The following is a 17,619-nucleotide window of genomic DNA, read 5'->3' as shown; positions in this document are numbered from 1 at the left end:
ATGATAATAATAATAATAAAATAATAATACATTTAATATTTAACTATACATACATCATATTTATTTGTACTGCCTTTTTTAAATTCATGCTGACTTAAAAATAATAATAATAAAACAAAATAACAATATAATGAGAATTAGGAATTACAAAAAAATAAATAATAAAAAATGAATGAATGAATGAATGAATGAAACATCAGGATATATTACTTACATTTACACATTCAGTAGACCCTTTTATCCAAAGTGTCTTACAAAAGAGGAACAAAAGCAATTTGTCACAATTACAGCAGTGAGAATAATGTCTAACTGCAAAAATATTAAAGGTCTTAAAAACAGGCTTTATTTTCTTAATGCAAAATTTAATTCCTTATTTTTCTCCTGTGATATTGAGGTGAATGTGGCCTGAAAGTTTTTTTCCTGGCTTGTTTCAAATCTCCAAATGACTATGTAGCAACTCATGAACCATATACAGTGAAAATTGCTTTTTTTTTTAAAGACAAATGTTCTTTGTTGTACCTCAGATGAACTTTATCTTTGAAACTCTTAGGTTTTTCTTAAGGGTATTAGTGTGCTCAGTACGGGCCAGGACATTTCTGGTCTCTGGGCGTCTCACGTAACAACGCCTCACTGGAGCAAAAGAGTCTTCTGTGTTTGAACGATAAGCTGCGGTGTGCCGGAGGAAATGTGTTCAGGCAAACGGCCCGTGGGGACACAAAGTGGGAAGTTAACAGTCATGCACTTCACCCATTTCTACACACACTCAACCCTTACAGCACCAACCTAAATACAGACCCACACTCACAAAATATTTAAGCCTAATTTCGATATTTGATTTGCATATAAAATTTCCACCCATTAGGATCACACAGTTTTAGCATAAACAAACTAATAAGCATAATATGACACATATTTGTCAGCCAAACATAAATGAAATGGGTAAGAAACAGGCAAGATTTCTGAACTCAGAAAATCAGGACATTTATTTGCATTTATTTGATTTTATTTAAATAATCATATTTTCAAATTTCAAATCATTTAGAATCAACATAAATCTCTTCATTGTGAAAACAATCACAATTATTCTGATAAAATGAATGACTATCATCTGGCTAACTGTGGAACAAGCGACATCCAATTAGTTAAATGTATGTGATTTAAACACATTGGATTTACTGATGATAAATATATAAATCTGGTTATTAAAACACATTCCGTTTATTAGTACTATTAAATAAATCTTACTTGCATCATTTATGGTACGACTGACAAATATGCACCACTCTCAGTTTATTAGTTGATGTTAAAACCGGATGGACATTTAAAATGGAAATTTTTACATACAATTCAAATACACCTTAAATTTAAGCCTAAAAATATTTTAAATGTAAAACTGCAGCTCAGGTTAGCTCTTATTTCAACTACTGCTGGTGATTGGACTGAGATAAACATGCATGGACTCATGTTTGTGAGTATAAATGTATATAAACACATTCATCATTCTGAATTGGTAATGTTGTCAGAGAGAGAACAATATACAGGACCATTAAAGTGGTAGGTTAATGAGGTGTGTGTTTGTGTGATGGAGGATGAAGGTACAAAGTCAATTTCACACTAGGCTGAGTTTTCGAGGAAGCCAGACATTTTGATCACTCCATCACACTGCTGATAGCCTGTCCCTCTCTCCCTCTCTCACACACACACACACACACACACACACACACACACACACACACACACACACACACACACACAGACAGACAGACAGAGCGTCACATTAACACATAGACCAAAAGTGAGAAATGAATATGCAATAGTATGCAGTATACTGTGCACTGTATGCAAATTTTCAACACTGAACCCAAATGACCCTTTGTAAAGACCTGCCCCCCTTCGTTACTGTTGCTATGTCTGACAAGCCATGGAACTCTCACGCCACACATCATGTTCTCATGCAGTGAAAAATACATCACGGAGCAAAGAGAAAACTGACAACGCGCTGACAGACAAGACAGAGCAGGTTTCTTTTAGTATGAAACAGAGTCTCAGCTTTCAAATTTTGTCATTTTGTAAGACATTCAAGCAATACCTTTTTGTGGCTCTTTAATGTGTCGTGACAGATCACTGTAGCGCCTAGTTCAAGCTGCAGGTGAACTGATCATCTCTTCATATTTACTAGTTATAGCATGAAATAAACATGAATGAACATCAGAAGGTATCTTGTTTCAACAGCGGAAAGACGTCAATACACACCATTTTTCAAGTTCAAGTCCACCGACGTTAATCTACTCTCCTGTGGTTTGTTTGTCAGACAAAATGGCAGATTCACCATTATGATTGGTCAGATCACCTGTCAATCAAACTCCTGGTGAAAGGTCAGTTGGCCTACTACATTTAAAAATGTGCAGTATCCATCTGGATACTGTATCCCACAATGAAACACACTATGAAACTACTAGTGTGCTGAAAGAACTTGTAGCAAAGTCAGCCACAAATACAACCAGCCCGATACAGCCACACTGGCTCAACCAATGGTGTGAGTTTTGGGTATTATGGAAATCTGTTTGAAGACAATAATTATTTTTGCAATTCCACTTGGTGACAATATTGGCACAAAAATGGACTGAAAAAGCAAAATAACCATATTTAGGCCAAATTCTGAGATGATAACTAAATGTCTCTTACTTACGCAATCATGCAAAATATTGAGAACATGCATTATTTATTTTCTGTCTTGCTTTCTTGATATCTACTCACTATTTCTCAAAGCATTAGATCAGCTTCTTTCAAATATTAATTATTAAGCACACATACAGTCCCAGTCCCTCATGTTGTATGACAATGAAATTGAGCTGTTTGAAACGAAATGAAACGAAACAAAACAAAACAAAACAAAACACAAAAAATCATCCATATACACTACCAACCAAAAATGTTAATTCATTACATTTTCTTAATGTTTTTGAAAGAAGTTTACCAAGGTTGCATTTATTTGATCAAAAATACAGTAAAGCAGTAATATTGTGAAATACCGGTAATATTACAATTTAAAATAACTGTTTTCTATTTGAATACATTTTAACATGTAATTTATTTCTGTGATTTAAAGCTGAATTTTCAGCATCATTATTTCAGTCTTCAGTGTCACATGATCCTTTAAAAATCATTCCAATATGCTGATTTGCTGCTCAAGAAACATTTTCTTTTATTATTATTAATGCTAAATACCGTTTTTGCTTCTTACTATTCTTGTATAAAATTCTTTCAAAAACATAAAACATGTAATTATTCCAAACTTTTCTCTAGTAGTGTATGTATACTGCATATTGTACTTAGAAATCCAAGAGAAAACAAGCTGTACTATTTTAAATAAAATAGGCAATATACAGTATATAATGACAAATATTATGCTTATTAAAATGAGTTTTTTTCTCTCTTCGACCAGTAAATTTAAAAGCCTTCTTATACATTTATGTTGGAGACAATGTGATAGAGCGAGAGTAAAGTTAATGATTCATTAGATGAACTCTGCTGCTTTCTTAACATGTGGAGTGATCATTAAAATTTGAGTCTAATCAGTGAGACTGTCTGTATCTCTATATTAACTCGCACACAGAAATACCAGCACATCCACAGTCATGCACGGGTCTAATAATACACATGCACATTTGTTCTAAGTAATCAAATAATAATTTAATTAATTGTATAGATTCAATTAAATCAAACAAATGTTTGCCTTATATGCTATGTTTTATGTCATATTTTAACAGAATGGTGGAATGGATTCATTGAAAAGCTGTCTGCTAAGATCACCCCAAATATCACAGAATCAGTTCAGCAGTTTCCAGCACACCAATACTGAACAGCAAAACACCATGAGTCAAATAAATCAAACTTTAAAGGGACAGTTCACCCAAAAAATGAACTGGCTTCATGCTGTTCCAAACCAGTATGACTTACTTTCTTCTTCTTTTGTAATCTTTTCAGTAAAAAAGTGACCATCCTAAATAATAAAGGTTCTTTGTTGGGATTTATGGTTCTATGAAGAACATTTAACATCCAAGGAACCTTTCCAAATGCACCAAAGGGTATTTATAGTGCAAAAATGTAAAAGCTTTGTCACACTAAGATATATTTTTAATAAACTTTCACTGGTTCTTTAGGGATGCAAATATGGTTCTTCTGTGGCATCGCTGAGAAACCCCCTTTTTGGCACCTTTAGTTTTAAGAGCTGTCAAGCTCAAAAAGCACAAAAAAACACCATAAAATAGCCCATATGACCTTTTCATGTACTATATGCTGTGTACTCAGTCTCCTAAAAGTATACAATAGCTTTGTGTAATAAACAAGCCAAAATTTAAATTATTTGTTCATGAATATCTTATACCCATTCACATCTTTTAAAAAATGGCAGTGCAAAAAATGACAACTCACACAAAGCTATCATATGACTTTATTAAGTCATTTGGGCTACTTTAATGGTGCTTTTTTTGTTGTTGTCATTTTTGGACGTAGACATCAAACGCTCTACTAAAAAATGTTATTTTCTTGCTCCATGGAACCATTTTTGAGTGATCTATACCTTTAACTCAGATTTTTTTGTTGAAACTAACGACTGGTGGATAATGAAAACCTCAACCAATCACTGTTTATATCCAATTTACACATACAAAAACAGCCCTATGTGGATCGGTGGAGGTTTTCATCGTCCTCTGGCTCTTGTATGACAACATCAGTCTGTTTAACCCTCTTACTGTTCTAAATGACTCCAGAACCATCTGGCCCCTCCGCGGTTGCCACGGCACAAGGCTCCAGGGGGCCCGTCGGCACATGCTACGTGCTTCGTATAGTAAAACTCCTTCCCTGCGTCACACTTCCTTCATTATAGCAGAGAACATATCAGCTATAAGACAAAAAATACTGCAATAATGAAAACGAAACCCAAATCGAACTGTACTAAAAACAAGCCATTCAACTTCAAAAACAAAGAGAGAAAATCATCCTTTGTGCTTTAACGACTTAATTTGTAACGACGGAAATTCTTATAGTCGCTTTAAAAAATAAAATACATGCATATGTGTTTTTCACCGTTCAGGACGCGCTCCGTTTCAACATTTTCTCTCGGCGAGAGAACACAGGATAGATACCATTCATGCCCGATAGTTTACATACACCATGACGTGGTTTAAAATAGATTTCATCACAACTGAAAGAAATATGTCAGAAATACGTCTTCTTGGCAGACATCCGCAAGGTCAGTTAAGATCTGTCAGGTTTCTGACAATTCCGTTTCTCCGAATGAAGGATATTTTCCGGAAGTGTCTCTATATAAAAATAGACTAAACGACCCTTGTATTGTTTTTTCTATTCAGTGGCATTGTTCCTTCTTCAGTGTGTCCGGTGATAAATAGGACAGACTGGAAATATGGCTATTCAAACAGACAACAGATAAATCTATTATTCATTCCTGTGAGATTGCTTGGATTGTTTTTTTAATTGAATTATTTTGACTTATTATAATATATCCACATGCTTAATCTTGTGTACGGCCCTTTTGATTACCAACAAAAAAAGTTTTAATATTATTTCACCCAGATAATCTCTTCTGTGCGCTTTGTCTGCTGTAATATAATTTCGTTTCTTGGAATTGCTTGTTGACGTAATCCTTAAGAGGGCTCTTTATTTCATTTGAGTTGTAGAAAAAAGGGTGCAAACAACCAATCCTGTTCTTGTTAGCCTCCCTTTGCCTCCATGGTGTCTTTGGATAAGTAAACCACCCAGTACACTATGTTGAACGCCCCAAAGGACACTGGGAATAAAATACGTGCGTATTCGTCGATCTTGCTGGCTCCTCCGGTTGGAGGAGCGGCAGGTTGAGGTGCAGCCTTAGCTTCCTTCTTTTTAATATTCTCTAATTTAGGCCCGAGGAGATGGTGAAGAGGGGCGGAGCCTGTGGGTGCGCTGGGCGACGGTTTCTCGGGAACTGTTGGTGTAGAGGGCGGGGCCGGCGGTGTTATCTTTGAGGCAGAGGATGAAGTGGCTGCATTTGATTGGCTGGCGGAACTGGGGCTGAGACGTGATTGGCTGGAGAAACTGCTGGTACCCTCTGAGGTGGAAGATGATTGGCTGGTCAAGGTTGGTTTGGATGCAGCTGCGCCGCTCTTGCTAGAGGTTTCGGGTTTTTGGGTTTTCTTGGAGTCTGGTTGAGACTGGACGTTGGAGTTGACGCGTTTTCGTAAGTTTCCATTGGTGTCCGAGTTTTGCTGTTGGGTAAAAGGGAGAAAAACATAAGTATAATGCACAACAGATGTTCTCAGCTAATGCTGTTTAAGTAGCAATTAAAAAAAAAAAGAAAAAAATATTGAAGCATGGTTTTTATCATTTACAGTACCGGTATATACTAAAAGGAATAGTTCACCCAAAAATGAAAATTTGCTGAAAATATACTCAATCTCAGTCCATCCAATTTGTAGATGAGTTTGTTTCTTCATTGAACAGATTTGGAGAAATTTAGCATTACATCACTTGCTCAGCAATGGATCCTCTGCAGTGAATGGGTGCCGTCAGAATGAGAGTCCAAACAGCTGATAAAAACATCACAATAATCCACAAGTAATCCACACCACTCCAGTCCATCAATTATTGCCTTGTGACGTGAAGAGCTGCATGTTTGTCATAAATAATTATTAATCATTAAAGTGTTTTAACTTTAAACTGACGCTTCTGGCCAAGTCCATAATCCATAATAAAGTCCATCCCCTGTTGTCCTCCATATCATATACATATGGCCTGAGGGTGAGTACATTTTTAGAAAAAAAGTTAATTTAGTTGTAAACTATTCCTTTAAAATTAGCACTGACAGTCGTTTTACAACATTAAAGCAAGCAGTGCTACAAAAAACTTTGTCTTCTGTAATATGAAGCAATATAAAACCCAGTTTTGGTAATCTTTTTTAATAATCTTTTCTAAATGTGTTGATGACACTATTGCATTGCCACATCTGAGCTGCCAAACTTGCGTTTTTAATGAGAAGAGTCTCACAACAGCTTCTGAATCAAACCGGTCAAATCAAATCCATAGCCCATTTGAAGAAGCAATTTTATTGCAGCCAAAATAACAACACTTTATTTATTTACATAAATACTATTTCTATACACAATATGCATGATTGAAACCATTTTAAATAAGATATAGGAACCGAATGAAGTGCACCATGCAGCGAGCATGTGTCTGTAATGTGCAACTGAACAGATGTCACACTTGCAGTAACGTTCACGGCTGTAAGGAGCTTTTATGATCAGATGGTTTGCTGTTTGTGGGTGTATGGAGGAGGAGGAGGAGGAGGGTGGAGCTATTCTATAAACAGCTTTTTTCATATAAACAAGGGCAAGATAGATGAGTCCACTCAGTGTGTGTGTGTGTGTGTGTGTGTGCATGCACAAGTGTAACAGATCCCAATGATATCAAGGGAGGAGATTTTACAGCAGGGGCTGATGGGAATTCAAGTGGGAAAGTGCATTTTTATAACAGTTTTTCATAACATTTTCGACCTTCTGTCGGTCTTCTGTGATACTTTTGAGTTTATTGTCTATATTGTACAAAACTGTATATATATATATATATATATATATATATATAGTTTTGTACAATATAGACAAACTCAAAATTATCACATAAATCATAATTAAATCACATAACATGCAAATGATTTGTTTTTATTTATTATTTTATTATTCATTTTTTACATTTAATTGATTTTATTCAGTCCTAAATTAAATACTGTATATTCCACATAATTCTACAGATTCTCACCCAAAGTCAGCATATAAAATGTGAATAGAAAATGCAGAGGTGAATGTGTGATTTTATATACTGAGTGCGGTTCTGTACACGAGATAAACATGTATACTGGGATTATAGTGAAGAGAGATCTTTCTTTTTTCTCACTGGACCTGATAGCCCAGTTTCACCCTGATATTTTTCACCATTTCCTCTGAGAAACGAATAGTTGGCAAAGTGTAATTGGTGTCTCGTTGTGTGTGGAAAATATGTTAGCGCAAGCTGTGAGGAGAGACAGAAAGAGACTTAATACACAGATCTGAGAGATGTAAACTGCGTCCGAATTTCTGTACCTTCATTCAATATACATTTGATGAAGACATTCTTGTTTGTTGATATACATTCTGTAGGTGTGAATGAATGCAATATAAATACACTTCAGCCCCACAAGAAACAATAGCACTTTTCTCAGAGCAAAATCTGTGGCGTTGTTAAACAAGAACTTCCTTTTTAACTTCAAGAAACAACTTTCCCGGTATCTACAGCCACTTATACTTATAAAGAACCTCCTGGTTCACAATCCTCAATATTTTACAACTAGATCCTCAGCTCTGATGGCCTCATGGGATAGCAAAGTGTTGCAAAGTTCAAATCTCAGCTGATGTAGTACTAGGACACAGGGATTGAAAAGGATTGCTTGGATCAAACCCATAATGCTGAATTCACGTCATTTCCCTGATAATTTGTATACTATACTTGTTTTTTTCTCTCTCAACTCTAGGAAAAGAACATTTTCTCTTCCGTTCTTTATTCCGGAACTGAAAAACCTATTAAAGGCGGCTCATTAATCTGTGGCCGTGCTGTGGTCAGCGTGTACATACACAGACTTAAATTGCTCCATATTGGGATGTTCTCTTAATGTTCCTTAATGGGTTCAGATCAAGCATATAAAAACCCAAGAGGGAATTTGATTAGAATGGATTGCGTTCGCTGATAGTGCCTTAAAAAATACAAACCCCCAATAAGATGCAACACATACAAATACTTACAAAAACATCCATTAAAACTTACACAACAGTTAAACGTTTGGAATATTTTTTTTATTATTTATATTATTTTATTTTTTTAAAGGAGGCTCTATTCTCACCAAGGCTGTATTTCTTGGATCAAAAATAAAGTGAAAACAGTAATATTGTAAAACATTATTATAATTTAAAATAGCAGTTTTCTATTCAAATATATTTTGATGCAAAGCTGAATTTTCAGCATCATTACTCCAGTTTTCAGTGTCACATGATCCTTCAGAAATCATTTGAATATGGTAATTTGGAGTTCAAGTGATATTAATTATCATTGGTGCTCAATTACTAATAATGCCTCTTATTATCAATATAAATTATGAAAACAGTTCTGCTCCATATTGTTATGAAAACTGTAATTCCTTCTTGTCAGGATTATTTCATGAATAGAAAGTTCAAAAGAACAGAATTTACTTCAAATAGAAATCTTTTTCATATTTTAAAATGTCTTTACTGTCACATTTGAGCAATTTAATGCATACTTGCTGAAAAAAATAAACTTAATTAATTAATTAATTTATTTATTCATTAATTTATTTTTAATCTTACTGACCCCAGACTTTTGGATGGTAGTATATCATGATTCCCAAAATTAAAATAAATAAATAAATAATTAATCAGCACAACTGTTTTTGATATCGATAATAATAATAAAAAATGTCTTATGAGCAGCAAATCAGCATATTTGAATGATTTCTGAAGGATAATGTGATACTGAAAACTGGAGTAATGAAAATTCTGCTTCCTGCACAATAATAAATTACATTTTAAAATATATTCAAATAGAAAACATTTAACTTAAAGTGTAATGATATTTCACAATATTACTCATTTTACTGTATTTTTGGATTAAATAAATGCAGCCTTGGTGAGCATAAGAAACTATCAGACACATTTCAAACTTTTAACTGTTGGTGTAGTTAATGAAACTCTAGCAGCACTGAACATTTGGGATGTGAGCACTGAAAAATGTTGTGAATTCCCAGGCTGGATTATTTGTAACGTGTATGAAGTCGAATGTACAGTAGTTCCTGCTGCGCTGTGCTCACTGTCTGAGTCATATGAGCTCCGTTAACCTGCATCTGCTGAGATTTTCACCGTAAAGATCTCCTTCTTTCTACTCGGCAAATAGAAATGTGTGTTATGATGAGCGGAAGACAGAGAGGGAGAAAAGGGGGAAGAGAAATATTGGTGATTTGAAAGACTTGTAGAGAGCCACCATTAGATAAGGGACATTAACATCTTTAACAGCCTGTAAAAAAAAACAGGACCGTAATACGTGATGTAACAGTCAACAGTTTGACAGACACACTCTCACTAAGTCTCACAGCTGTCAGCATGTGCCACTTCTAATCCGCCATCTCAGCTTATGCACAATGTCCCAGCAAAACATCAAATCCACAGCTCACATGCACACTCTCAATGTGCTGTCCCGTCAGCTGTAATTAAACTAACATACGATTTGTGACGTTTCCGATGCAAAACTCCCATGATGAAACTCTAGCTGTGAACGGTCATCTTACTCAATGCAAAAACACACAAAAAAGAAAACAAATGACTTAACTTGGTGTTATTCCTTCTTTTTTGCATATTGCTTTTACACATCATACTTTTTTAACCTATACAAATAAAGCTAACTGAATAAACTTTATAAATAAAAGTTAACTGCAATTATAAGATAAAACCAGGGGCCTTTTTTGGCTGAATCTCATGAAAACCTATCATGAACATGTTCCATTTCAAAATTCATCTCAAAGTCAAAAGAAAATATAAATATGTAATCACATTTTGCATTAAAAGCCTATTTAAAGACTATTAACACTGTTTGAACTGTGACATTATTTTTATGACAATTTTCCACAAATTATCATTAACGTACTGTGGAAAAAAATAATGATACATTATTTAAAGTTTGGAGTATTTATACATCATGTTATATTTGATATACTGCCTTTAATTTATGGGGATTTAAAAACAAAATACATTTAAATAAAATAGATTGTATTTAAATAACAAATTACTATTGGGCATCACTGTAATTACTGTAAAAAAAATATGTAATAAAAATTATAGTTGAAACTAATGAGAATCACCACTGAGAATAATATTACCAAAAAAATAAAGACAAAAAAAAGTTGCATTACATTAATGATAATTTGGATAAAAATTTGTGCTTAATTGTCATGTCAGCAAGGCAAACAAATATATGAATGGCTTATGAAATAAATTTCATTGTCTTTATGAAAAATGAAAAATATTGATTTTATTTTCTTATTTTAACAAATACAATTAATTTTGTGTGCTGCTGATGAAAAATAGTGATTAATCTTGCCATAAAATACTAAAGATATAGGCCGTAATAAGCTGACAGACTTGGGTGAGCAAGCTACACTTCCATCAGTCTTATTTGGCAGAATAATAAAATACATAAAGCATCAATTACATATCTAATGCACATTTTGTTGCACCAACCCTGAAAAACCTTCCTGCTTTTGTGAGGAAGCGAAAAAGTGAAAAGATGTATTTATTTATTTATTTTGAAAGAAATTTGCAGAAGCATCCACTTTTTCTACTGAAAATGTCTTTCACGCTTCTAAGTACCGGTACGTAGGAATGTCTCCTAATGACTTGAAGGTAGCATTGAAGGCTTGGTAATTGAAAAGAAAAAAACCTTTTTCCACTGAAAATGTCTTTGGAGCTTGTAAGTAAGTAGGAACCTCCCAAGAGGACTTGAAGGCAGCATGAGAACTGTGCAATGTGGTGCATTAATAATTGAATTGCTGTACAACGTAACAGCTCATCGCATCAAATTTTAAAGCCAGAAATATGTGTTTTATAATGTATATGTAGTCTCTGTAATGTGTGTAACATCATCTCACCTGTAGAACCTCCTCTGTGTCTTTAGCTTTGCCTGACGGCGTGGAGCTCTTGGCAGTGGCTGCGGCGGCATCGGCGTTGGCCTGTTTTCTCTTGGCTCTCTCTGCCTGAATGTTGGTGAAGTAGTTCACAGCCGCAAACTCGATGAGGGCAGAGAAGACGAAAGCGAAACACACTGCAATGAACCAATCCATGGCAGTGGCGTACGAGACCTTGGGCAGAGAGTGACGAGCGCTGATGCTGAGGGTCGTCATCGTGAGAACAGTGGTGATTCCTGTGAGAAACGCACATTAAAAATATGAATGACAATAATAAATAACAACAAAGTTACTAGTGTGTGTTTATGGTTGTGTATTATAAAAAAGTGTATGACTGTACGTATTCACATGACCTGTGAACCTGTGAACCACAAGCTGATTGGTTCATGCTGCATATGCAGCTAATGAGGTTACTGCCTTGCATTTATATGCCTGGCTAGCATTCACTTGAGATTCCTGCAGCGCGCTTTCAGAGTTTCTCTGAAACCCTCCACCTTCCCCAGCTCCACCTGTATAGATCTGCTACGGGTTATTTTATATGCAATTTGTGCAGCAGCAGTATGTCTTAAATACTCACGGCACCGTATCGCCATATGCATTGGCAGTTTTTTATTTTTTAATTTTAATTTATTTTATTGTTTTATTCAACGATTGCACGTAGTTAAATACAAAAAACAAAAGAAAGACACCGTTCTACGGCAGCAACATAATGAATGCACAAGATTTACGGAGCCCTGCACATGACATGCATATATATATTTATCGTGTCCACAAATTGTTTTAATTGAAAGCTCCCCCTCGGCGGGCCCCTAATCTGCCTCGGCCCATACACCCCTGCACCCCTACACCCCTGCTTCACATTAAAAAAAAATTTTTATTTTATGAATCAAATTTTTGGGTTCCAAAAATGGTTCTTCTATGGCATTGCTGTGAATATCCCCCCTTTGAAACCTTTATTTAAGAGTGAAGGAGAAAACAAGGTAGCGAATGTCTTGATTTTATTCATCAAGAATTAAATGGGTTGTGAAACCATTTTTGATGTCAGTCAAAAGGAAGAGTTATTTCAGCAGTTTTTTTGACATTTTGCTTGGAATATCGTACACTGGTGCTCACAACAAAATGTAAGGGAAACATTTTCCTCCTTTTAATTTTATTATTCACATTTGCATTTTTAACAGAAAAACAGTGCTCTGCACCTAATGATACACCGCACAAAGTTTCGCTTTAAGAACTTCTCCAAGCATTCATTTTTTGGTCCGTTTTCTAGGTTTAGTTGGTTTATTTAGTCATCCTGTGGGCCTGACATAAATGTTAAAGGTCAGATGCAAAACAAGGTAGATTTCTCCAGCAGTAACACTTTGAACCACCAGGGGGAGTCAGGAATTAATTCTTAACCTGAATGTCTTGAGTTCGAAACTAAACCCTGCCACAGAGCAGTGAGCATGCCAGACGTGAGTCACACATATACACCAACACACAAATACACACAATCACGGAGGCAGCCAGTATCCCTTCTCCTCCCACACACACACACACACACACAGAGAATCTCTCTCGACTCACACATACACCCACACGCACACGCTAATAAAACATAAGAAAACACACACAAACCTCTCGCACATCAAGCCAACCCCGCACACAAGACAAACACGCTCTCCTACATATTCTCTCTGTATTATTGAGTTTGCAAGATGTTAGAAATAAACATGGACATAAAAAGGCACTTTCACACTATTAATTTGTTGGCTGTTGGTTGGCGTGACAGCTGTTTTCTGTCCACTTGAAATTAAACCTGTCAAGAATGTGTCTGGGCCAGATTTCAACTCAAAATCAAAATAATAAAAAAGATATATTTGCTTAAAATAAAACTTATTTTTATGACTATTTATATTGTTTGCATTAGCATTATTTTCATGACAATTAAGCACATTTGCCCTCAATTCCCATTATTGTAATGCAAACAAAATCTCATTCTCATTACTGTAATGTGTAAAGAAATTATACATGATGGTAATATTTGTTCTACTGCTTTTATGCTGATTTTCACACTGCATTACAGTACTTTTTATATTTTAAAACAGTAAAAATATAACACTACTATAACAGTAGCAATGAAAATCACCTAGGGGGAAAAAAATCTAAAATATTCATTACAATAATGAGAATTTGTGGGGAGAGTGTTTAATTGTCATAAAAATATTGAAAAATAAAAACAACCTAATGGTCCAAAAGCAGGCTTTATATATTAAATAATTTAATATAGTATGTCATGTATTATTTAAATAAAATATACGTACAATTAAATATATTATAATAAATAACATCATAATAAATGAATAAACATTACATTTAGTATCAATATGTGGGAAAGTGTTAAATTTTCTTAAAAAAAAATGTCCTAGTATTTCAAAATGTATTTAAATTATATATATATATACTGAACAAAATTATAAACGCAACACTTTTGTTTTTGCCCCCATTTTTCATGAGCTGAACTCAAATATCTAAGTTTGTTCAGTGTATATATATATATATATATATATATATATATATATAAATAAAAAAGTGAAAAAAATATTAGTTTATATTATTAGTATAAATTTGTGGGAAATATATTTAATTTTCATAATATTTCAAATGTTAAAATATTTGATTTTTTTTATTTGATTAAAATAAAATATTAAATAATTTAATAAAATGTAATTTAATTATTATTTATTTTATTTAAATTATTTTATTATTAAATTATTCCATTTAATTAATTAATTAATTTAGTTTAATTAAAACAAACAATGTTAAATGTAGATAGATAGATAGATAAATAGATTAAATAATAAATAAAATAAAATAAAATAATAATATAAAATAAAATATGACCTGGGCATGATCTCTCTATATATGCACCCTATTATATTATAAAATACATGTCTCAAAACTGCTCGTCTCTGCAGAAAATGCCTTTGGTGAGCAGCATTCTTCGCATCTCTTTCCTCACACCTGCGGTAGACAAACACAAGTGTTGTTCCATGTATGTTAATTTTTGTTAATAACAGCAAAAAGACAAAACCATGAATAAAACAGTGAAGTTAACATCTCCACCTGAGTTACCTAGCTACAGCAGTAAACAGGTGCTGCTAGTGCTCACGGTGGCTCTCAGACCTGCGGGGGCAGGCCGAGGGATTTGCATCCAACTCGGGTTCAAACCAAATCAAACCTATGGTAAAACTGCCTATAAGATGAGCTCACAGCTCTGGAGAATGATCCACACTCTCTGGAAAAATTTTCACAAACACAGCGCACTCACAAACGCCCACGTTCCGACCGATCTGGAACGATCAATAGGTACATCACAGGCTACATTTAGCCAGGGGTGCTGGATGTGTTTTGCACTGCCGAATCCACAGTGCTGTGAGAGCTTGGCTGTAGTGCTCTTGTGTGACTGGCTGAGAAGAATGAGAGAGGTCTGTCACCGAAATGAGCAAAGACGGATAATGGAACAAACAGAAGGGGTTACAAAGCAGGTCACGACCTTCAATCAGCTGCTAACTAATAGAAAGAGTAACAAATTGAAAGTAAAAGTTCACCCTAAAAGACAATTCTGTCAATATTTACTAACACTTAAGTCAACCTGTTTTTTTTTTCTATGGTATTCTGTGAACTTGGCATGTGAAGATGCACCATGACAGATTTGATGTTCATGACACCAAACGACATTGGTTCTCGTGTTTAGGAACTGATCGCCATGTATAAATATACAAAAACACAAATGAGATTTAAGAGCTACTGCAGATTGCAAGATTTTTAGCCCATTATCATTTAAAATTTGATCTGTTCCATACAAAAAGCTCCCTTAATGACTACTTTTATAGTGTTTTTGTCATTTTATGAGACTGACAGCACCTTTTCACCATACAATATATGTTTCATTATATCATTAAATTTAATTTGTTTTCCACAGAAGAATGAAAGTCAAACAAGTTTGAAACAACCTGAAGGTAGTAAATGATGAGTAAATAATGACAACATTTACATTTCTAGGTGAACTATGCCATATTATTCAATTATTTTTATCCCTTTTTTTGCAAGAAAATTTTTTTTTTCACTGTTTGAAAAAATTAATTTTTTTCATTCTTCAAATTAAACATACCACTGCTTTAAGACTAAATGTACTTGCCCTCTATGTCACTTATGTACATTAGGTACTATATACGCTGCAAAAAAAAAATTTCAGTATTTTTGTCTTCTTTTTTCTAGTACAAATATCTAAACATTCTTAAATCAAGATATATTTACTTGAGATGCGTAATGACTAAGATAATGAAGGGATAGTTCACCCAAAAATGAAAATTACCCCATGATGTACCCTCAAACCATCCTAGTTGTATATGACTTTCTTTCGGACGAATACAATCGGAATTATATTTAAAAAATGTCCTGGCTCTTCCAAGCTTTATAATGGCAGTGAATGGGTTTTGAGATTTTGAAGCCCAAAAAAGTGCATTCATTCCATCATAAAAAGTGCTCCATATGGCTCCGGGGGATAATAAAGACCTTCTGAAGTGAGCCGATGCATTTGTGTAAGAAAAATATCCACATTTAAAACTTTATAATCCATAATCTCTAACTTCCGCTAACTGTCGTACGTACGTTGTGGCGTTCCAACGGATGACGTAAGTTTAGCATAAGCTCCGGTGAGAATATGCTAGTCTTGTGAAAACCAAGTTTTATTTCAAGCAAAGGAAAACCGAGACTGGTTTATATTAAAATCTGTGTATGACAGTTTGCGGAAGCAAGAGATTGCAGTTTATAAAGATATTTTTCTTACACAAATGTATCGATTCGCTTCAGAAGGCCTTTATTAAAATAAAGGCCCCGGAGCCACGTGGAGTACTTTTTATGATGGATGGACTTTTTTGGGCTTCAAAATCTCGACCACAATTCACTGCCGTTATAAAGCTTGGAAGAGCCAGGACATATTTTTAAATAACTCCGATTGTATTTGTCTGAAAGAAGAAAGTCATATACACCTAGGATGTCTTGAGGGTGAGTAAATCATGAGGTAATTTTCATTTTTGGGTGAACTATCCCTTTAAGTCTTGTTTTCTTGTTTTCTTTTTTTCAACTTAAAACAAGAAAAAATGGGGTAAGAAAAAAAAAACTTAATTCAAAGGGAAAACAAGATTATTTTTCTTACCCCACTTGCAGATGTTTGGTGTTGTTTTAAGCATATACTTAATTTTGATGTTTTTTTTTTTTCGAAAACATAATGTCTCAGGCAGTTTACCTTCCCAAGTAAATTAATCTTGATTTAAGAATGTTTAGTTTCAAGTTTCAAGTAAGTTTGCGGGACATGTTTTTACATCAACGAAAGGTGGTGTACAGATGTTACAGCGTTAAAGAAGATGTGTTGTCCTGAGCTAGAAGCGCTCTTCGTTAACTGCAAGCCGATATATTTTCCGTGGGAGTTTTGCTCGTTCATTCTCGTGAGTGTTTACATTCCTCCATCTTATATCAGTTTCTGTGAAGATATGTGCATTCCTACCGGGACTCATTTAACCTACAACAACGACAAACCATGGTTCACTGCAAAACTCAGACAGCTCTGTCAGGCCAAAGAAGATGCTCGCAGGAATGGGGACAGATTATTGTATAAACAGGCCAAATACACACTGGAAAAGGAGCTCAGACTGGCAAAGAGGAATTATACTGGAAAGCTAAAGAACCAATTATTTTCCAGTGATCCTACTTCAGTGTGGAAAGGTCTGAAAGACATCACCAATTACAAGAAACCATCCCCCAGCACTGTGGAGAATCAACAACTGGCAGACGATCTGAATGAGTTT

This window comes from Sinocyclocheilus anshuiensis, unplaced genomic scaffold, assembly GCF_001515605.1.
Source record: "Sinocyclocheilus anshuiensis isolate Anshui unplaced genomic scaffold, SAMN03320099.WGS_v1.1 scaffold877, whole genome shotgun sequence".
NCBI classification, from domain to species: Eukaryota; Metazoa; Chordata; class Actinopteri; order Cypriniformes; family Cyprinidae; genus Sinocyclocheilus; species Sinocyclocheilus anshuiensis.
This window is presented reverse-complemented; position numbering follows the sequence as displayed.